Source organism: Cetorhinus maximus, chromosome 13 (assembly GCF_964194155.1).
Source record: "Cetorhinus maximus chromosome 13, sCetMax3.hap1.1, whole genome shotgun sequence".
Classification (NCBI taxonomy): Eukaryota; Metazoa; Chordata; class Chondrichthyes; order Lamniformes; family Cetorhinidae; genus Cetorhinus; species Cetorhinus maximus.
Window position 1 is genome coordinate 10,484,969 of NC_135891.1, and position 22,472 is coordinate 10,507,440.

A 22,472-nucleotide genomic window follows, 5' to 3' on the forward strand; every position below is an offset into this window, starting at 1 on the left:
GCATCTGTCTGTGCCCCACCGTAAAAAGAAAGAGTTGCATTTGTATAGCGTCCTTCATGACCACAGGAGCGTCCTACAGCCAATGAAGTACATTTGAAGTGTAGTCACAGTTGTTATGTGGGAAGCATGGCAGCTCACCAATTCTAATATACCATCAGCTTTGCTGTCCCACCAAATCGGATAAACCAGTCTCTTGAGGTAGCGCTCCTAATGGTACATCACTACTTACAAACACGTGTTGTTAGCTAATGGAGAAACCTTGTAGCGTAACCCTCAGAGGAAGAAGCCTCTGATACACCACAACCCCTGCTACAGCCTGTGGTTCCAACACTGAAATCATACACCTTTTCTCACGCTTGCTGTGAACACATGTATCATGCCGTGACACGATTCACATAGTTTACCGACACTAGGTAACTGGAAATTCATGGCATCGAGGAATATCTGAAATTAGACATTTGCTTGTGTTTTAAATGAAATCTAATGGGCTCCCCGACTGTAGGAGGCGAATTTAAAATCCAACAAAAGGAGAGCTGAAGATCCCTTGTTTTGTGCTGTGCTTCGAACAAAGCACCACCCCATCCATGTGAGGTTGGGACTGCCGCCTTCCATTCACAACCAACTGTGCATAGCTGCACTCAGGGTGAATAAAAATAAGGAACTGAGAGGCTATTCCTCTCAAGAAAGAGTGAACAGGCTGGGGCTCGTTACTCCTGAAAAGAGAACGCTGGGGGTGGCGGGGGGGGTTGGGGGGTGGGGGTGGGGGTGGGGGGGGGTGACCCACTGAAACCTTTCAAGATAATGAGGGAGCTTCACAAGGTAGATGTAGAGGAGGCGGTTCCCACCTGTCGGGGGACGGCAAAACCGAAGGCCATAAAAAGAAGATGGAGGCCGATAAATCCAACCGGGAACCTGGAGAAACACCTTGACCCAGAGAACGGTGAGAACGCAGAACTGGCGACCACAGGAATGGTTGAGGCGAGTAGCATTGACGCATTTAAGAGAAAACTAAGTAAACACATGGGGGAGAAAGGAGTAGAAGGTTATGCTGCTATGGTTAGATGAAGGAGGTTGGGAAAGGAGCATCAACATCAGTATGGACCAGTGAGGCCGGGGTCTGTTTCTATGCTGTATATTCTATAAAATATTTTGCTCTTAAAATGTCCTATCAGGTCATATGCAATTGTTGGATAATTTTCTCGCACATTAGTGCTGAGGAGGTTTCATGCTGCATATATAGTTAATCGTTTTTATAAACAATCAATTCATTTCTTTTTAAATTCTTTAGGTGGGGGATAAGCAAAAGACAACCCTTTTGTTTAAAACCGATAACAAATATGAGTGACCCATAAATGTATTGACCCAGCGCAGCCCAGATGAAGGTATAAATGGGCTGACCTAACACGTTGCACTTGGATCAGGAGTGCCGGCCGAAAACTTAGAGAATGATCTTCGTACCACAGCCGCCGGGTCATGGACTTGCAGTACAGGGCAACTGGTAGCAACAGAAAATCTTTGAGATGAAATGCAATCCATGTCGAAGTGATTGGAGTTTGAAAAAGCGTGACTGTCTCTGTCTCTGGGCAAAATTTGCAGCAGGTCCTGCTTGGCGCTGTTTAATTTCTGTTTGCATTTTGAAAAGAATGCTGGTCTTTTCAAACGGTGCTGTGAATATTGAGAGAGCACCAAAGGCGCCCACAAATTCTTCCTTTCCCTTGGGCTCTTTTCTCCCCTCACCCGCTGCTGCACACACCCAGTTTTTACCACTCATTGTTCACCCTGTTTATCTCCACCCTGAGATGTGCCTCAATCTGTGAGATGCAGTATAGAAATGTAAATGATCGCTATTACCATATCGCAAGCATCTCAGATTCCTTTGGATGCTGTTTTAACTAGAGTTGAACCTATTCATGGATTAATACCTCCATCAAAACAAAAGAAAGATTTGCATTTATACAGCACCTTAGGCAACCTTAACATTCCAATGTTTTACAGCCAATGAAGCAGCTATCAGTGTTATAACATAGGAAACCCAGCTTCACCTGCACAGCAAGCTCCCACAATCATCAATCAAATCTGCTTTAATTGTTGGTTTATGAGATATTGAACAGCTTGTTCCTTTGGTTGTTCATAATAGGCAGAGTACAGACCATACTCAACCAGTCTGCGTTTGTAAAACCCAAAACAAAATGTCTACTGTTAGATGTGATTCCGCGATTGGGCAGCACTTGCTGAACAATTCTGGATGTGCTAATAGCTACACTAACAATTAATTTAAGATAATCAAGTTCGTAATGTCGCCCATTTACACTTGCTAGAAGTGATTCATACGCAGGGACGCGTTCTCTGCAAACAGAAGGATTATGTTCAAGCCTTGTACCTTTTTTGAATTACCCGGGAGCTTGGGAAGCCTATAGTTCCCCATTGCTTTCTCCATGGCAATGCCTTGGCCAATCAGAGTCAACCTGCTAGTCAGTCAGCATCCTTTTCTCCTGTAAATGTTGTGAATGTTTAAAACTTGCATTTGTCCCGATGAGTGGAAGGCAAAAAGCTTCAGCAAAATATCGCTTTTCAGAAATAATTGAGGGATAAATGTTGGCCAAGACACCAGGGAGACATCCCCCACTCTGCTTCAAGTTGTACCATTAGCTCTTGTACGTGCAGCTGAGAGGTCTGGAGGCACCTCCTACAGTAGAGCACTCCTTCAGTACCACCCTGGAGTCTCAGTCTAGACACTTGCTTACATCCTATAGAGGAGCTTGAAACCCACTACCTTCACTCTAAAGTGAGAGTGAAATCTTTAGTTCTACTGAATCTCTTCTGTTAAAAATAGTCATTGGGAGAAATCTGTCTCATTTATATTGCAGTAAATATCGCATGACTGCAGAAACCAATGTGTGTGCAAGACGCGCAGTTGCCCTGAAGACTTGATTGTACGTGAGCTTTTTACATCGTTGCCAGTCCAGTCACCACCTCTCCCAATGCTATAAAGGCATTGTTGGTCTATACTCAGGGGTGAAAGGTCGACCACCTATGGTTAGCTGTTCGCACTATATGTCAATGATTTGGATGTGGGAACCAAATGTAATATTTCCAAGTTCGCGGATGATACAAAGCTAGGTGGGAATGTGAGTTGTGAGGAAGATACAAAGCGGCTTCAAGGGGATTTGGACAGACTTAGTGAGTAGGCAAGAATGTGGCAGATGGAATATAATGTGGAAAAATGTGAAGTTATCCACTTTGGTAGGAGGAACAGATGTGCAGAATATTTCTTAAATGGTAAGAGATTGGGAAGTGTAGATGTATAAAAGGACCTGGGTGTCCTCGTCAATAAGTCACTGAAGGCTAACATGCAGGTGCAGCAAGCAATTAGGAAAGTTAATGGTATGTTGGTCTATATCACAAGAGGGTTTGAGTACAGGAGTAGCAAAGTCTTACTTCAATTGTATAGAACCTTGGTTAGATCACACCTGGACTACTGTGTGCAGTTTTGGTCCCCTTGCATTAGGAAGGATATTATTGCCATAGAGGGAGTGCAACGAAGGTTCACTGGACTTGATCCCAGGATGGCAGGACTGTCCTACGAAGAGAGATTGGGGAAACTGGGCTTGAATTCTCTAGAGTTTCAAAGAATGAGAGGTGACCTCATTGAAACCTACAAAATACTTAATGGGATAGACAGGGTAGATGCAGGTAAGATGTTTCCCCAGGTTGGGAAGCCTAGAACCAGGGGGCACAATTGCAAAATTGGGAGGTGGTGGCATAGTGGTATTGTCACTGGACTGGTATTCTAGAGACCCAGGGTAATGTTCTGGGGACCTGGGTTCAAATCTTACCATGGCAGATGGTGAATTCAATAAAAATCTGGAATTGAAAGTTTGATGACGACCATGAAACCACTGTCAATTGTTATAAAAACCCATCTGGTTCAGGAATGTCCTTTAGGGAAGGAAATCTGCTGCCCTTTCCTGGTCTGGCCTACATGTGACTCCAGACCCACAGCAGTGTGGGTCTTAAATGCCCTGTGAACAAGAGCAGTTAGGGATGGGCAATAAACGCTGGCCTAGCCAGGGATGTCCATATCCCATGAACAAATAAAAAAAAATAAGGGGGAAGCCACTTAAGACCGAGATGAGGAGCAACTTTTCTATTAAGAAGGTTGTGAATCTTTGGAATTCTCTACCCCTGAGGACTGTGGAAGCTCAATCATTGAGTATGTTTAAAGTAGAGATTGACAGATTTCTAAATACCAATGACATAAAGGGATATGGGGAGAGTATGAGAAAAAGACATTGAATTGGATGATCAGCCATGATCATATTGAATGGCGAAGCAGGCTCGATGGGCTGAATGGCCTACTCCTGCTCCTTTGTTCCTGTGCTGCTCTGGCACTTCCAGTACATAATGGGAGTGAATAGCCCTATTCAAGGAGGAATTTGCTGCCTCAGACTGCATAAGTGTTGAGTTTATGTTAAAGAGTTGCCTCAGGTGGCAATATTGTTGCAGGAGCCTAACTGGTGGTACATCGTAGCTTACAGTTCAGAAGGAAGCCATTCAGCCCTTTGTGCTTCTGCCAGCTCTTTGAAAGGGCAATTAAATTAGCCCCGCTCCCCCGATTTTCCCACACAACCCTGTAAACGTTCTAATTTCTCATTTGTAACTAATAATCTGTTGTAAGTTATTATTGAACCTGCTTCCATCATCCTTTCAGGTAGTATTCCAGATCAAAACAGGTAGTTGTTTATATAAAAAAAAACTCTCCTCACCTCCCCCCTGGTTCTTTTGTTAACTATTTTAAATCTGTACCCTCTGTACCCTCCGGTTACTGACCGTTCTGCCCACGAGAAATTTTTTCCTGTCTGTCAAAATTCCTCGTAATTTTGAACACCTCAATTCAACTTAGGGAGCAGGGAGACTTTGAATTGAAGTGCGGACATGTGTTGGCAGAGGGCTTCATGGAATCTCAAGCTGGAATTGGAATTGGTCTGTTCTGGGAGCCTCCCCCCCCACCACAGACCCTCTTCCCAGAGTGTTCCCCCTTTCTCTCCCTCTAAGGCGCAGGTTTGAATTGCTGTTCAATTCCACCTATGCTGCTGGCTCAGTGCTTTTCAACCAGGGTTCACTGGAAACCAAGGGTCCCGCGAGCGTTCCTAAAGGGCTCTGCTCAATTTTCAGATCGTTGGAAAATTTTGCCGAACTTTTCAATGTTTCAAAAATACATCGGTCTTACATTTGATGAAAAATAATCTTTAAAAAAAACAGTATTTTCATTCGCTTGTTCGACAGTGCTTTAATTTGTTTTCATTTTTGTTTTGTATGTAAGGTGGGAGGGGAGGAGGGAGAGAAGGTTGGGGTTCCACAAAATTTCACAATGCATCGTAGGGTTCCTTAACCAAAAAAAAAGGTTAAAAACCACTGTGCTAGCTCACTGTAACTCCCCCAAAGGTCTGATTTTCATGTGTAAAATTAAGCAGTGAAGACAGTGCAAGCTGCTCGCTAAGTAACTCAGCAGTGTGATATTTCACAGGCACATCTCAATGTCCCGTCACCTTGCCATGCAGGAGCTGTGGCTGTGCAGCAGTGCTCCGAGCCATTGGCTGCCTCTTCCGCCCACTGCCTGATGCTGAGGCATGGTTTCGCGGCCTGGGCCGAATTGCCTGGAGCATTTTTTGATGTCCCTGTGATTTTTCTCCATGGCTGCACAGAACAGTGTCTTGAAGATTGATCTTCAATTCCTGGAGACTCCAGACCAACCCTGGGAGAGTTGGCAACCCTGGAGTGAAGCAGTTCACACAGAGGCTAATGGTCGCTTGATTGTACAGAACCTGAGTGTTGCTGAAAAAAGAGACATGCGGTGGAAGCTTTTTGCCTTGCACTCATCAGTACAGATGCTAGAATGCCCTTTGAAATCTGGCATTCTTGCATCTGTCCAGATGAGTGCAAAATGAAAGAAATGATAGGATGTCTCCTTTTTCAGCCATACAAGGACTAGTAGAAATCTAGAACTCTCTTACCCTCAAAAGACTGTAGATATGGAGGGAACAGTTGGAGTTTTCAAGGCTGATAGGTTTTTGTTAGGTAAGGGTTTCTAGGGTTATAGAGCAATAGCTGGGTGAGGTGCAGGTCAGCTATGTACTAATTGAATGGTGGGGCAGGATAAAGGGATTGAATGATCTATTATTGTTCCTAACCTTCTTATATTCCTAAAGGAATTGTTGACAGATTATTCACTCCTGAGCTTGCAACAGTTGAGAGCCTGATTCCCTCATGTCATCCATCCATCCATAAGGACATAAGAGACAGGAGCAGGACTAAGCCATGCATTGTGTCCATCAGAGCATCAAAACTGGGGTCCATAAAATAAGATAGGCACCAAGAAATCAAGCAGGGGATTCAGAAGAAACTTCTTTACCCAGAGAATGGTGAAAATGTGGAACTCACAACCACCGGGAGCAGGTGAAGCAAGTGGCATAGATGGATTGAAGGGGAGGCTAGAAAAAAAGACATGCATTTATATAGTGCTTTTCACAACTACCAGATGTTGCAAGGCACTTTACAGCTAATGAAATATTTCTGGAGTATAGTCACCATTGTAATGTAGAAAACGCAGCATCCAATCTTCATACTGTAAACTCCCACAAACAGAAACATGACAATGAGCAGATGATCTGTCTTTGTGATGTTGACTGAGGGATGAATATCGGCCAGGACACTAGGTAGCTCCATGGTTGCGTCCATTGCATAGCACATTAGTTGAATGCTCCCTCAGCACTGCATGGAGTCTCAACCTAGTTTTTTGTGCTCAAGTCACAGGCTGGGGTTTTCCGGCCCCATTGCGGGTGGGACCCGCCGTGGGTGAGGCAGCCCCCTCCCCCCCCCTCCCCAGCCAGAAGCCCATTGACCTGCGGCGGGACCGGAAGATCCTGGCGGTGGGCGGGTGCAGAAAATCCCGCCTTCATAGTGAGACTCAAACCCAGACCCTTGCAATTCAGAGGCAAGAGTGATACCAACTGAACCAAACACATGAGGGAGAAGGGAATAAAAGGTCATGCTGATAGAGTTGGATGAGGAAAGGGAGGAGGCAGCTCGAGTATGAACAACAGTGTGGGCTGGTTAGGCTGAATGGCCTGTCTCTGGGCTGTAGGCAGGGGCGTATGAAACAGGTCCTTCAGTGGATCCAATTTCAAAGCTGTGAAGGGGTGCAGAAAGCTTGACCAGTTTATTTTGGTTTCCCATGCCCCTTCCTGTCGTTGTCCAGGGGGTTTATCGAGGTCAAGCGTGGTACCTGCCTCACCACCCTGGCTGAGATCACTGACTCAGTGCAGACCAGGATATAGCCTGGGTCTGCCTTAGTCTTTCAGGCTCACTACTCATAAACACAGGGTGCATTTAGTTGCTTGTCCAACAGGAGTGTCTGTGAATCATTACTAATAATTTAAAGGAAGAGTGAAAATCTGCAAAGCCTAAATACTTACAAAAACCAAGAGCCCTCTCTTAAAACAGTCGGCTGGACTGGGTCGATTGTAGCTTTTCACATGAAACTCTAATGATCAAGAGAGAATAGAAAGTACTTGAGCAGTTCATTCATTTTTTTTTGTTGCTGAGCCAGTTTCACAAGCAGCCAGAAGAAAGATGCTGTCTGCAAATGAGGTTAATATGTTAAAGGGATCAACGTCTAGACTCCAGGGCTGATTGGCCGAGGTATTATGGAAGGGGGCATGTGTTTAGTGACATCACTTATCAACGAGGGCTTGGAATGATATGTATTTGTGACGAGGCAGACTGGAGCATATGAAACTGGTCACTCCGACTACACGCAGGATCCATCTGGGCTCCATCTGCACTGCATGGTCCAAGCTTCCTAATATTTACAGGGAAGGAGGAGGGGGAAAAGAAAAGAGGAATTTTTTTTTTTAAAAAAGGCTGCTGTTTGCTTCTCAATGACTCACAGATGTGAGTCTGAACACATGCTCAGCATATGTAAGGGAGAAAGGAGAGAAGCTGGTAACAAGACCGCAGTGAGGAATGAAAGCAGGCAATGAGGAGCAAGACTATCTCTCTCCTGTAGACCTCTAGATATTCAGGGGGAATATCTTGACATTTTAAGGCAGCTAATTCTGCCTTTGGGGAACCGACTGGGAAAAGGTAAGCCTTCAACTCTGCAGGCTTCCTGTGGGAACCTGCACTACCTTATGGCTATTTAGAAATAATTTTATACACAAGAAAAATTGCATCAATCTACCAGTGCTCGTAAATAATAGTGGTGCAAATTTGAAGGAGTTGCCTCAAATTTGTGTGTAAGGTGGAGGGGAGGGTTGGCAGGAAAAGTACTCAAAATTATTCATTGTTGCTAGGCTGTTTTTTTTTGTGTGTGTGTGTATGTGTGTAGTTCTGTATTGTGGATGCTAATTAAATCTCTCTGTATTCTAATCACTTGGTAGATGCAAAGGGGGAGGGGGAGAAGAAAGCTTAATCCTAGTGAGGATTTGATTTTTTTCTGCAGCTCCCTGCCTGAAGGAGCTGAACTCCAGGTGATTGTGCAGAACCGTGCGTGGTGGATGGAGCTGCCTTCTGCATGTATAAACCCACCCCCCCCACCCCTCCGTCAACTCCCACTATCTCCGCAGCTTTTCGGATAGCCAAACAGTTTCTCTTCTTATAGAACTGGGCTGCGCATCTTTTGCCTCTGTCGACAATAAGAGATTATCGGGGGCTATGAGGAATCATAAGTGTGTTGGATGGTCGCTCTGCCCATAGAGCGATGTTCTAGCGCGTGGAATGCATTGCAACTCACGGATTTGAATTTCTTTTTAAATTGTTGCTGATCTGACATTGACATGTCAGTGAGGGGGGCGGTGTTAAGCGTCCACTTGAATTGCTATGAGACCCCCCTTCCAAAGTTGGGCCTTGTTCAGAGAACACATTTTGAGCTGTGTGACATTAGGGGCAGCTACAGGTCAGTCACTGATACTGATCGTGTTGGGGAGCACTCTGAGGCGGTGGGCTTAAAGTGATTTTTTTTTTTCCCTGCTGCTTAATTTTCCTGCTCCTGCCCTGAGATCCTCTTGCAGCACCGCACTCCACTCCCCTTTCACTTTGGGATGGGTGCTGGCTTCTGGAACTCGCTGTGCTATGTAGACACCCAACTGTAACTAGCTTCATTAGCAACTTACAGCAGTGAAAGAGGCCATTCACTCCATTGTGCCTTTGCTGGCTTTTTGAAGGAGTAGTCGTGTTTGGCCTCAGATCCACGCTTTTCGTCCGTAACCCTGAAGTTCCCCATCGTCAATGCCTGTCCAACCCCCTTTTTAAGACTATTTACCATGTTGTCTTCCACTAGCTTTACAAGTACAGCATTTGAGATCCTGACAACTTTTGGAATGGAAAAATTTCTCCTCATCTCCTCACCTAGAACCCAATCTTAACCCAAAGACCTATTTCGAAAGCCTTGGCTTCGGTGCATTCCAAGGCTGTTGATTCTGGGTTGGGATGTGCAGTGGGCAAAAGGGAGAATCCTTCATGTAACAACCACAAAGCAGCTTTCATGACCTCAGGAAGCACCAAAGCACTTTACAATTAAGTACTTTTTGAAGTGTAGTGACTATTATATAGGAAATGCGAATCCTTTTTGTGCACAGCAAGCTCCCACAAACAGCAATGCGATACTGCTCAGTTAATCTGATTTTATTGATGCTGTTTGAGGGTCTTATTTGAAAGACAGCACCTCCGATAGTGCAGGACTGCCTCAGTACTGCATTGGAATGTCACCCTGGATTTTCTTCATACGCAACTCTCTGGAGTAGCAGTCAGGGTACTGTCCAGCCATGTACTTGTCAGGCAGCCGACATGCTTTTTACTATTGAGCTGGAGTTTTTATTACAACAATGCAGCAGTGAGTTATGGCCAAAAGGTTTTCTGATGTTGTGAGGCATTCCCAATGGGCAGAGGACAATAGGTCATTGTCACGCTGCTTTGCAAGCTCTTGCCTTCAACTTCTTGAATGAATCAAGGAAAATCTTCCCTAATGTGCGTGTGACAACGGGAAAATAGTCCTCCAAAGCCAACGCCAGATTTGTTGGCCATTGCCATGATTCTCCCATTCTTCATAATTCAGCCCTTCAAGAAAGAGCTGACAAGTGGATGATGAGGCTTGGTGCCAGGGCTACCATGCCTCTCAGAGGGCAGCAGAAAAGTGTTACAATGGGGCAAGTTCCCCAACAGAGTTGGCATTGAGAGGACCAATGGGGACTTAAAGGGTCATTTGCATGTTGCCTTGTTTAAGTCAGGACGGGCTCTCCAATATACTGCATGTCATGTGTCTCACTGTAGTTATAGCATGTACAATTTTCAACCCATGTGGACATTGCTGGTGAGGATGCCTTGGAGGAGAGCGGCAGGAAGACTAGCACTCCAGTGTTGCAAGGAACATCAAGTAGAACTGATCAGTGAAGCAATACCTGTTTAAATGGTCCTTTGTTACCATTACCATAACCCCTTGTCCGCTACCTTCAGTCCAAACCCATCCTTAAACTTCATCAGACGTCTTGGAGCCTTACATGACCATGCAAGTCTTAACAACCTTCTAATTAAATGAGTCAGCATGAATTAAGTGCACCCTTTCCTGTATGACTATAATCTTCATGACTAGCAAGATAGAATAATCTCCATTTGTGCAATAAACTCCAGAGTTTTTGTTTAATTCATTCTCAGGATGTGGGCATCACTGGCAAGACCGGCATTCATTGCCTATCCAATGCTTACCCTGAGAGGAGGGCTGCCCTTCCTGTAACACTGGTGCATGGAGATACACTGAATTTACAGCACAGGAACAGGCCATTCAACCCAACTGGTCCGTGCTGGACCACATGAGTCTCCTCCCACTTTTTCTTCTTTTAACCCCTACCAGGTTAGCTTTCTATCCCACTCTCCTTCATGTGCTTATATAGTTCCCCCTTTGAAGGCAGCTATATACTGCTAACATCAACTACCCACTCTGGTGGCGAGCTCCACACTTTAACCACTCTCAAAATAAACTAAAAAGTACCTTCTGAATTTTGCAACTGGACTTATTGATGGCCCCTAGTTTTGGGCTACCTCACAGCAATTGCCACTTCAGAGGGCAGTTAAGTGTCGACGACCTTGGTGTGGGACTAGAGTCATATAATGGCATCCCTAAAGGATGTTAGTTTTTTTTTTCAACGATCTGTGTTTTCAACGAGTGTTTCTCACGTGTCGGTGCAGACTCGATGGGCTGAAGGGCCTCTTCTGCACTGTGTGATTCTGATTCTGTGATCTGACTGCTTCATGGGCATTTTCCGTGGTACCAGCTTTCTATTTTCACAACAGACATAAACCAAGTTACCCTTTCCTCCCAATGTGGTAGTTCTTGACTTTGGGCAATAGTGTAATATGGGTGATAATGAATAGGGAGTCTGTTTGCCAACTCTCCTAGTTTTATTTCCATTGAAGTCCGTTTGCGGTGTCCATTTTATAGTTACTCAGACTGTGCTGCTTCCGCTGACTATTAAAAGAAAGAAAGACTTGTATTTATATGGCACCATTCATGATTACAGAGCACCCAAAAGTACTTTACAGCCAATGGAGCACTTTTGGAGTGAAATCACTGTTGTAATGTAGAAAACACAGCAGCCAATTTGCAGTAATGTGATAGTGAAGAAATAATCACTTTTCATGGTGTTAACTGTGGGATAAATATTGGCCATCATTGGTGGCTGTGTCTTCAGTTGCCTAGGTCTTAAGCTTTGGAACTCCCTCCCTACATCTCTCTATTCTTTGCCCCTTCAGGACACTCCTTAAAACCCACATGCTTTTAGCCACCTGACATAATACTCCCTTATGTGACTTGGTGTTATTTTTGTTCAGTAATCGCTCCTATGAAGTCCCTTGGGATGTTTTACGGCAGTAAAGGTGCTATACAAATGCAGCTTGTTGTTGAATTGCATTTCTGAACTGTCAGATGAGGTGACCCTTGCCTTTTACAGCCAGCTCCGGGGTGGCAAATTTGGCACCAGTGGATCCCTGGGGCCATTGTCTTCTGCCGACTTTATGTTGGTGCGGGTCGGCTCCCAAGCGTGCCATTTGGTTGGCGGCACAATCACTGGTGAATGGACCTGCTTTGGTAAATGCCGAGACTGTGGGGACCTAGGTACGATGAACTCGGCGACCCTATTGCCTGATAGCATGGCACAGATTCCTCAGCATTGCCAATGTTGTCACTTTGAGCATATGTGAGAGGTAATGTGCCACTCACACCTGCCTGGAATCCGTTTGGTTTTAGATGTGGAAACAGGTCAACATTTGGTACGGATCTAATTCTACAAGGTCTTTACGCCATTCTCCTGAAACCTGGACGAGACTATGAAAGCATCTTGTGAAATGTTATTGATCTCAGAAAGTTTCCATTGCAATAACTATTATTTTGTTATCCATTGCATTTTTAAACTTCTCTCTCACTTCCACCTCTGTAACATTGTCCGTTTCTACTCCTATGTTACTGACAGACCCTTCACCACAGGTAGATTTACCCATTCTAGCCCTCTCTTTGCTGGCCCCTTCATCCTCCCTCCTCCAGAAACTCCCGCTTGTCCTAAAGTCCATCACACATACCATGCCCCCTCCCTCTCGCCCGTTAACTCTGTTCTCACTGATTGGCGCCTTGTAATTCGACTGTTAAATTTAAAATTCTTATCTTTAATACCCCCTCACAGCACCCCCATACCCACCATGGCCACTCCCTAACCAGTGTCTGCATTCTCCTCTAGCCTCCCTCCCGTCAACCTCATCCCACTGACATTTGACCCTTTGTGCAACATCATTCCCCTCCCCCCCCCCACGGTAAAGCTTCCAGATACCTGGTTGCTGCCCACTGGAACTCCTTCCTTGAACCTCTCTGTCTCTCTCTCTGTCTGTCTCTCTCTCTCTCTCTGTCTCTCTCTCTCACTCTCTCTGTCTTTCTCTCTCTCTCTCTCTGTCTTTCTCTCTGTCCCTCTCTCTGTCTGTCTGTCTCTCTCTCTCTCTGTCTCTCTCTCTCACTCTCTCTGTCTTTCTCTCTCTCTGTCTCTCTCTCTCTCTCTCTCTGTCTCTCTCTCTCTCTCTCTCTCTCTGTCTTTCTCTCTGTCCCTCTCTCTCTCTGTCCCTCTCTGTCTCCCTCTCCCTCTCTGTCTCCCTCTCCCTCTCTGTCTCCCTCTCCCTCTCTGTCTCCCTCTCTCTGTCTCCCTCTCTCTCTGTCTTTCTCTCTCTGTCTTTCTCTCTCCCTCTCTCACTCTGTCTCCCTCTTTGTCTCCCTCTCCCTCTCTGTCTCCCTCTCTCCCTCTCTCCCTCTGTCTCCCTCTCTCTCCCTCTGTCTTCCTCTCTCTCCCTCTGTCTTCCTCTCTCTCTCTCTCTCTCTGTCTTCCTCTCTCTCTCTCTGTCTCCCTCTCTCGCTGTCTCCCTCTCTCTCTCTCTCTCTCTCTGTCTTCCTCTCTCTCTCTCTGTCTTCCTCCCTCTCTCTCTCTGTCTTCCTCCCTCTCTCTCGCTGTCTCCCTCTCTCCCTCTCTCTCGCTGTCTCCCTCTCTCTCTCTCTGTCTTCCTCTCTCCCTCTCTCTCTCTGTCTCCCTCTCTCTCTCTGTCTCCCTCCCTCACTCTCTCTGTCTCCCTCTCGCTCTCTGTCTCCTCTCTCTGTCTCCTTCTCTCTCTGTCTCCTTCTCTCTCTGTCTCGCTCTCTCTCTGTCTCGCTCTCTGTCAGTCTCCTTCTCCCTCTCTCTGTCTCCCTCTCTCTGTCTCCCTCTCTCTGTCTCCCTCTCTCTGTCTCGCGCTCCCTCTCTCAGTCTCGCGCTCCCTCTCTCAGTCTCGCGCTCCCTCTCTCAGTCTCGCGCTCCCTCTCTCTGTCTCGCGCTCCCTCTCTCTGTCTCGCGCTCCCTCTCTCTCTTCCTTTTTAAAGCTTCTTTCTTTGATCAGGGTTTTAGTTACTTCTCCGAAGCTCTTCCTGACTTGGTGCCCATTTGCCTTATGACTATCTGTGAAGCCTTGGGACGTTTTAAGAAAAAATCTTAATGGTGATTATCTAAATGCGAGTTGCTGTATGTATCATGATCTTCGTAGAACATCCATGAATATTTAAAAACCAAATATGATTATTTTTCTGATGATTTATTGATAGAAAGCATTCTGTCCTTTGCCCTGTTAGTAGGCTGAGATCTTACAGGAATTCAGATAAATAAAGGCATCTCTAAATTCCAACAAATGAAACGGAATAATGTGCCAACACAGCTCCCGTGTCAAAAGAAGGCAATACACATAGTTTACATAGTTAACTAAAGTTTGTTTTCTTCCTTTCCCTGTCAATTTGGTGCTTGGGTGAAGTGGCAATGTAACTGGATTAGCAATCTGGACTAATGATGTCCCGTGCATGAGTTCAAGTCCCACCCATGATGGATGAAATATTTAAATTCTCAAGCTGCTATGAAATCAGTTTGAAAAACCAATTAAAGTGACCAAGACGCTGCTGGGCCTCCCCTTTCCATTCCTCACCCTGACACCAGTTTGAGGCTGAACTGGACTGTTCACAACCCGTGACACAGAGGTGACACGTATCAGTGCCATCGCTAAGACCGCCTGTTTCCACCTCCAACTCTGCCCCTCCCTCTGCTCACCTGCTGCCGAAATTCTCACTCATGTCTTTGTTACCTTGAGAGTTGACTATTACAACGGACTCCTGGCCAGCCTCGAACACTCTACTATCCTCCTTCTGTAAACTTAAGGTCACCCAAAGCTCTGCTGCTGTTTTCTAAATGGCACCAATTCCCGTTCCCTCATCTCCCCTGTGCTCACTGACCGACATCGGCTCCCAGTCCAGCAGCACCTTGATCTCAAAATTCTCACCGTTGTTTTCATATCCCTCCATGGCCTTGTCCCTCTCTGCCTCTGTAATCTCCTCCAGCCCCACAACCCCTCTGAGATATCTGCTCTCCTCGAATTCTGGCCTTTTGTGCATCTTGAGCTTTATTGCTCCGCCACTGTCAGCCATATCTTCAGTTGCCTAGGCCCCGAGCTCTGGAATTCTCTCCCTAAACCTCCCTAAATGGCACACTATGCTGACTCACTGTTGCTGGGTCAAACTCTTGGAACTCCCTTCCTGAAAGCGCTGTGAGTGTTTAAAGCACCACATGGACTGCAGCGGTTCAACAAGGTAATTAGGGACGGGCAAGAAACGGTGGCCTTGCCAGCAAAGCTCACACCCCCATGAACGAGTTTTTAAAAAAACGTATTCCACTTCAGGTTCCAGTAGAGTTCCTGCTACTAAATTGCTGTCTGTCAGCTCAGCGGTGATGATGGGGTCGAATGAATTCACTCCACTGTCATTCTAAACTAGGCTCGGCCACTGCAGCCATCCAAACCCTTTCTGTGACAAATCGCTCTTGACATTGTCCGTCCACCTTGGCCTTCCTCAGCATCTTGTTCCGTGTACCTCGCTGTGTAGGGTTATGAAAGGTATTCGAGCTGTCTCTGTTCCAGTAGGGATAATGAGGGGAATCGGAAGTTTCTGGCTGGCTTTCCTTTTCCAATGTCAGCTTTAGCTCTGTGTGTAGCACTCTTAACTCCTGAGTCAAAAGGCCCACTCCAGAGACTTGAGCACAAAAGTCTAGGCTGGCACTCCAGTGCAATACCAAGAGTGTGTTAAATTGTTAAACCGAGCCCTCATCTGGTCCCTCAGGTGGATGTAAAAGATCTTGTGGCACTACTTTATGATCGCTCCTGGTGTCCTGCCCAATATATATATTCCCCAATCAACAGCATTAAAACAGATCACCTGGCCATTCCCACCATTGTTTTTTTGTGGGACCTTGCTGTGCGCAAATTGGCTGATGCATTTGTCAGGTAGGGAGCCTGGCGGAGCTGGGATCATTCTTGTAGCAAAGATGGAAGAGTTCAAAATTATGAGGTATTCTGATAGAGTAGGAGAAACTGTTTCAATTGGCGGAAGGACAAAGATTTAAGATAATTGACAAAAAGATCAATGGGGAATATTTGGAATATTTTAAAAGGGTAAATTTGTAGGGCTATGGTGAAAGGGCAAGGGAGTGGAACTAATTGAATAATTCTTTCAAAAAAAACCCACAGGCATGATGGGCTGAATGGCATCCTTCTGTGCTGTAGAATTCTCTGATTTGCCTAAATAATTGGAATAATCAGAAATGATTGATTTACTGTGAGCTGGGATTGCTCTAAAAAGGCAAGTCTTTCTTTCCAAGTCCAAGCCCGTATCTGTCCAGTACGTCACTTTGGAAAAGACTAATGATAGGCCTGACCGCCAGATGCAGGAGTAAAAGTACTCCGCTGTGAGTGATAGATGAAAGAATGCAAGGAAGCTCCCTCCTAGTTGCATTTTGCCTTCTATTGCCCTGTCGTGTTGGGGAATTAAGCAGGTTTAATGGAAGACATGAAATATTTTTCTGGAGTTTGATTGTCCAGCAGAGAACATGCCAGCCATGATTGCAAAATCACTGGGCAGGATGCTCGAATCGCAAGTGTACTTTTAATAAAACACATTTACTTTTCCCAGTTGAAGCCATTTTACTTTATCTCTTTTCATAGAAACTAGGAGCAGGAGTAGGTCATTCGGCCCTTTGAGCCTGCTCCGCCATTCAGTATGATCATGGCTGATCCTCTATCCCAACGCCGTACTCCCGCTCTCTCCCCCATACCCATTGATGCCTTTAGAGTCCAGGAATCTATCTATTTCCATCTTAAATATATTCAGTGACTTGGCCTCCACAACCTTCTGTGGTAAAGAATTCCACAGGTTCACCACCCTCTGAGTGAAGAAGTTTCTCTTCATCTCAGTCCAAAATGGTCTACCCCATATCCTGAGACTGTGACCCCTTGTTCTAGCCCACCCCCAGCCAGAGGAAACATCCTCCCTGCATCCAGTCTGTCCAGCCCTATCAGAATTTTATACGTTTCAATGAAATCCCCTCTCATTCTTCTAAACTCCAGTGAACACAGGCCTAGTCAGCCCAATCTCTCCTCTTACGACAATCCTGCCATCCTAGAAATCAATCTAGTGAACCTTCATTGCAGTCCCTCTATGGCAAGTATATCCTTTCTTAGGTAAGGAGACCAAAACTGCACACACTACTCCAGGTGTGGTCTCAGCAAGGCCCTGTACAGCTGCAGTGTTTACTTTCCATAATATTTCAATATTTTCTCTTTGTTGTTTAAAACAAATCAGAAGCTGTTATATCTGGGCTCAAGCAAATTTATAATAACCATTCTTTGTAAGTAGTTCGCTCCCCACCACGGTCTAACTGTGGGACACTCTCTGCTTATTCAGTACCTCTCCGACTTTGGGAGAATACGATGTCTGAGTCCTGAGTGCTCCATCGGTCAGAGTATTCTTGGGTGAAGGACAGCATTGAGTGAAGGGAAAAAAGGACAAGAAAACGAACCCAACAGATTGTCTGATTGCTGGTGTTGTGTTGCAGTTACACAGGACGTACAGCATAGAAACGGGTCATTCAGCCGAAATGGTTCCTAAAGGTCTGCGAGCTTATGCTCCACACGAGCCTCCTCCCACTCCCTTCATCTAATCCTACTGGCATATCCTTCCATCCCTCCCTCCCTCCACCGTATGTTTATCTAGCTTCCCCCTTAAAGTCATCTGTGCTATTCGCCTCAACTACTACCTGTGATAGTGGGTTCCTCATTCTAACGACACTTTGTAGGATCACTGGTGAGATGGCTGCATTTAAGATGATAAGAGTAGAAGGCCATTTCGCCCCTCAAGCCTGTTCTTCCATTCAGTCAGATCATGAATGATTTGTGCCTCAACTCCTGTTATTCGCTTTTGTTCCATGTTCTCTGATTAGCTTTACTGAAGAAGAATTTATCTCAGTCTTGAAAATTTAAATTGACACAGCGTCCGCAATGTTTTTTTGGAGAGAGTTCCCAATTTTTGCCACCCTTTGGATTACACTGCAAAATGCCCTAGTTCTAATTTTAAAACCGTGACTTCCTATACTGGGTTTCCTGTATTAAGAGGAAATACTTACCCTGTATTTACTCAATCAAATCCCTTTATCATTTTAAACCCTTAAATTAGCTCAGCCCTCAGTCTTCCATACTCAAGGGAGTACAAGCCAAGTTCGTGCAACCTGCCCAGGTAATTCAGTCCTTTGAGACCCACTATCGTTCTGGTGAATCTGTGCTGTTCCTACTCCTAGGCCAATACATCCTTTCTGAGGTGCGTTTCCTAAAACGAAATGCAACATTCTCTGATGGGGTCCGACAAGAGCTCTATACAACAAAACCTTGGCCAACAACCAGCTCATACCTGTTGCTTTTGCTATGAGTAACAGAAAGAAAACAAGTGAAGAGGGCACCTAGTAGTGCGCAGACCTCCACCATGCTGTGCTAGCTCAATGTTATTACCATTATGCAGCTCTTCCTTGAGGCTTTTCCCTGCCTGGTTGATGCTCTGTAACGAGAAAGCTGAAAAAATAAATCTTTTTATTTTCATCTCAATGAGGAGGCTTCAGGTTTAATCTACATCCAACAAGCTGCTCTGAAAACTCTGCTCACATTTTGACAGCTGTGACAAATTGCACCACAGCAGCTGAGCCAATCCCCAACGTTTTAAAACAACCAACAACGTTCTAAATCCAATATAGTTCCACAAAATCTTAAAATTAAATGTCATTTTGCCCCATCTCCCAAAGTTAACAACGCCCTCTAAAAAAATTTCCAGCGGCAGGATTTTACGTCCCGAGGGTGGGCACATGCCTGGCCCGATTGGGTGTAAAATAGCGCACGATGGTGTCGGGCGAGCATCCCAACGTCATCGCGCACTCGTGCGATATTTCGGTCGGCGGGCGCGCGCGAGAGTCGGCAGCACGCCCGCCGACAATTAAGAGGCCTATTAATCAATTAACGTAAACCTATTTTTCGGGCGAATCAGCCAGGCGACCTTTTGATATTTTAGCAAACCTCATCCGCGGGCAGGATGAGGTTTCCACAATGAAATAAAAAATAAAGCGCAAACCTTTGGGCAGAATTTTTACTCTGCTGATGTGATTGTGAGTGAGTCCCATGTCGGCACCTTATTTTCAGATTTTAAAGATCAGGGAGCTTTCAGTGCGCTCTCCCCCACGCATGTGTAGACTTTTGAGCTCGCGCTCCTCCTGACCCCACCCCCGGGGCAGCGCTGAGGGTCCCAGCGCGCCCTCCACACTGGCTAGCTGCTAACTGGCCAGTCAGCGTGAAATCGCAGTCGGAGGGGGGGAGCGATTTGCGGGTGGCGGGTGCCGTTTCTCAGCCGCTTCCGGGCGCTCCCAACGACCGGAAAATCCTGCCCCAGGATCCGAATCTGGATCTACATCTTCACCGCAAACTGATCGGATCTTCCTTGGGCCAAACCCTGCCTGCGTACCAAGTGTTTGAGAGACAAACAGGAGCGAAACATTACCTCCACCCGCCTCCAATAGTGGACGTAATAAAGCCCTGTGTTTCTATCGCGCTCTACATGACCACCGGCCACCTCAAAAGTGCTTTACAACCAATTGAGTTTTTTTTTGAAGTGTAGTCACTGTTGTAAGGTAGGAAATGCAGCACCAACCTTGTGCACAGCAAGCTCCCACAAACAGCAATGTGATAATAACCAGATAACCGGTTCTTCTGATGGTGATTGAGGGATAAATATTGCCCGGGACACCGAGGATGACCTGCCCTCCTTTTTTGAAATAGTACCAAGGGATCTGATAACATCCCCCCCCCAAGCAGGTAAATGGGGCTTCGGTTTAACATCGCGTCTGAAGCATGGCACCTCCGACCATGCAGTGCTCCCTCAGTACTGCACTGGAGTGGGAGATTGACTTTAGTGCTTAAGAGCTGGAGTGGGGACTTGAACCTGTGACTCAAAGGTGAGAGTGCTATCCACTGAGCCATGGCTGGTATCGTAAACAATGGTGCTGGCAGGTTAAAGATTAGCTTACTAGTCAGGGCTGGGTTAGCTGACCCCAATGGGGAGGTGGAGTTTGTTGGGAAGGGTGGGGGGATGTGATACGCAGTATAGGGAAGCTACTTTAGGCTACATTTCACTGAATTAGTGAGAGAAAATTTATTGAGGTTTTGTGACCCCTAACACCAAAGAAGGAACCTGCATTTAAACAGCACTTTTCACAATCTCAGGAAGTCGGAAAGCACTTTACAGCCAATGAAGTACTTTTCAAGCACAGTCACTGTTGTAATGTAGGAATCGAGGCAACCAGTTTTTACACAGCAAGCTCCCACAAACAGCAATGTGATGACGATGGGATAATCCACTTTAATGATATTTGTTGAGAGATAAATATTGGCCAAGATACCATGAAGACCCCTCCAGTTTTACTCTGAAACAGTGTAATGGGATCTTTTACCCCCACCTGAGAGGGCAAGGAGGGTCTCAAAATAACACCTGAAAGACAGCCTCTCCGAGAGTGCAGTATTCCTTTGGCACTGCACTGGAGCATCAGCCTAGTTTTTGTGCTTAAGTCCCTTGAGTGAGATGTCAGCACATAATCCATTGGTTTTGTTTGTCTGAGTCCTATACTCAGAAAAGCTTCTGAGTGCCCTCAACGATCTGTGCTCTGTTAGCACATCTCAGTTGGGAAAGCAGTAAAGATGTAATCGTGGGCCCCGGCCTCCCAGAAAGAAGAACATCAACCAACACTTCCTTCCTGATTTCTATCCACCAGAAGAGTCTCAATTTAAACATTCCATTCATGGCGTCACCCTTGACCCCGAGATGAGCTTCCGTGACCTCATTAAGACCGCCTATTTCCACCTCTGTAACATTGTCTAACTTCGCCCCATCTCAGCTCATCTGCTACAGAACCCCTCATTCGTGACGTTATCACCTCTCGAATTACCGTCCGTAAACTGGAGGTCATTCAAAACACTGCTGTCCCTGGCTTAACTCGCAGCAAGTTCTGTTCCCCAATCACTGACCTACTTTGGCTCCCAGTCAAGCAACATCTTAATTTTAAAATTCTCACCCCTTGTTTTCAATTCCCTCCAACGCCTCACCCCTTCCCTATCTCTATAATCTACTCCAGCTGCACAACCCCTCCAAGATATCTGTGCTCCTCTAATTCTGGCCTCTTGGGCATCCCCAATTTTAATCACTCCACCATTGGTGGCCGCACTGTCAGTTGCCTACGGCTGAAGATCTGGAATTCCCTTTCTACACCTCTCTACCTCGCTTCCCTCCTTTAAGACACTCCTTAAAACCTACCACTTTGATCAAATTTTTGGTCATCTGTCCTAATACTATCCTGTCTGGCTCAGTGTCACTCTTTGTTCTATAATGAACAAACGAATTAGGCCACTCCACCCCTCGAGCCTGCTGTGCCATTCGATAAGATCATGGCTGACCTGATTGTAACCTCAACCCCACATTCCTGCCTACCCTCAATAACCTTTCACCCCCGTGTGAAACAAGAATCTGTCTAGCTCTGCCTTAAAATATTCAAAGACTTTGATTCCACTGCCTTTTGAGGAAGAGAGTTCCAAAGACTCTCAGACCTCTGCGAGAAAAAAAATTCTCCTCATCTCTGTCTTAAAATGAGCGACCCCTTATTTTTAAACAGTGACCCCTAGTTCTAGATTCATATCCGGGGTCACAGTTTAAAAATAAGGGGTCGCTCATTTAAGACAGAGATGAGGAGAATTTTTTTGTCTGAGGGCCGTGAGCCTTTGGAACTCTCTTCCTCGAAAGGCAGTGGAAGCAGAGCCTTTGACTATTTTTAAGGCAGAGCTAGTTAGATTCTTGTTTCGCAAGCGGGTGAAAGGTTATCGAGGGTTGGTAGGAATGTGGGGTTGAGGTTACAATCAGGTCAGCCCTGATCTTAATGAGTGGCGGAGCAGGCTCGAGGGGCTGAGTGGCCTACTCCTGCCCCTAATTCATAAATTTGTATGTTGAAAGATTACACCTGCTCAGTCCTCCCCCAGTACTGTTACTGGGAGTGTCACCCGAGGTATTGTGCGCAAGTAAGTGACTGTTATGGAGATCAGCATAAACCCAATTGTTTTCGACCATGGTATCTCCTGTGGTTGGACCACCTGGCTGCGCTTGGTGACAAGTGACCATTTGGAGGAGGTACTGGGGAGGAACTGCACCACATCAAGGCAGTCGATGGCTTCAGGAGATGGGAGGGGGGTGGGGCTGGTGGTTGGGGAAACATCACAAGGAATATTTGGGCAGACCCGACTGTGCAGAATAGAATATCGTCTAATATATTAATTTTATGGTAGTGTCTGTGTAATGAGGCCATGCCGATTGACAGAAGGTGTGCTGCTGCATTGAATGTGATTGCAGCACAACAGATTGTCAGTGAGGATGTCCTGTTTTTGTTTAGGCGTTGAGCTGCTATTTGCATTTTCAATGTAAAGTGTGGTCCTGTTTACCATCTGTCGCTCGCTCTGATCCCGGGCTGCAG

The 22,472-nt window shown here is 45.8% G+C and overlaps 1 protein-coding gene across 2 annotated transcripts in view; it reads left to right on the plus strand.

Moving 5' to 3' along the window:
• Positions 1-22,472, plus strand: part of LOC144688410 (protein CBFA2T1-like) — a 144,008-nt gene that overhangs the window by 36,468 nt on the left and 85,068 nt on the right. Inside the window, exon 1 of one of the 2 annotated variants that reach the window (XM_078554907.1) lies at positions 7,883-8,145. The exons of the other annotated variant lie outside the window; for it this stretch is intronic. The gene's annotated coding sequence lies outside the window, so the exon portion shown is untranslated. Of the gene's footprint in view, positions 1-7,882; positions 8,146-22,472 lie in introns of those variants that run through there. 2 annotated transcript variants of the gene reach the window in all.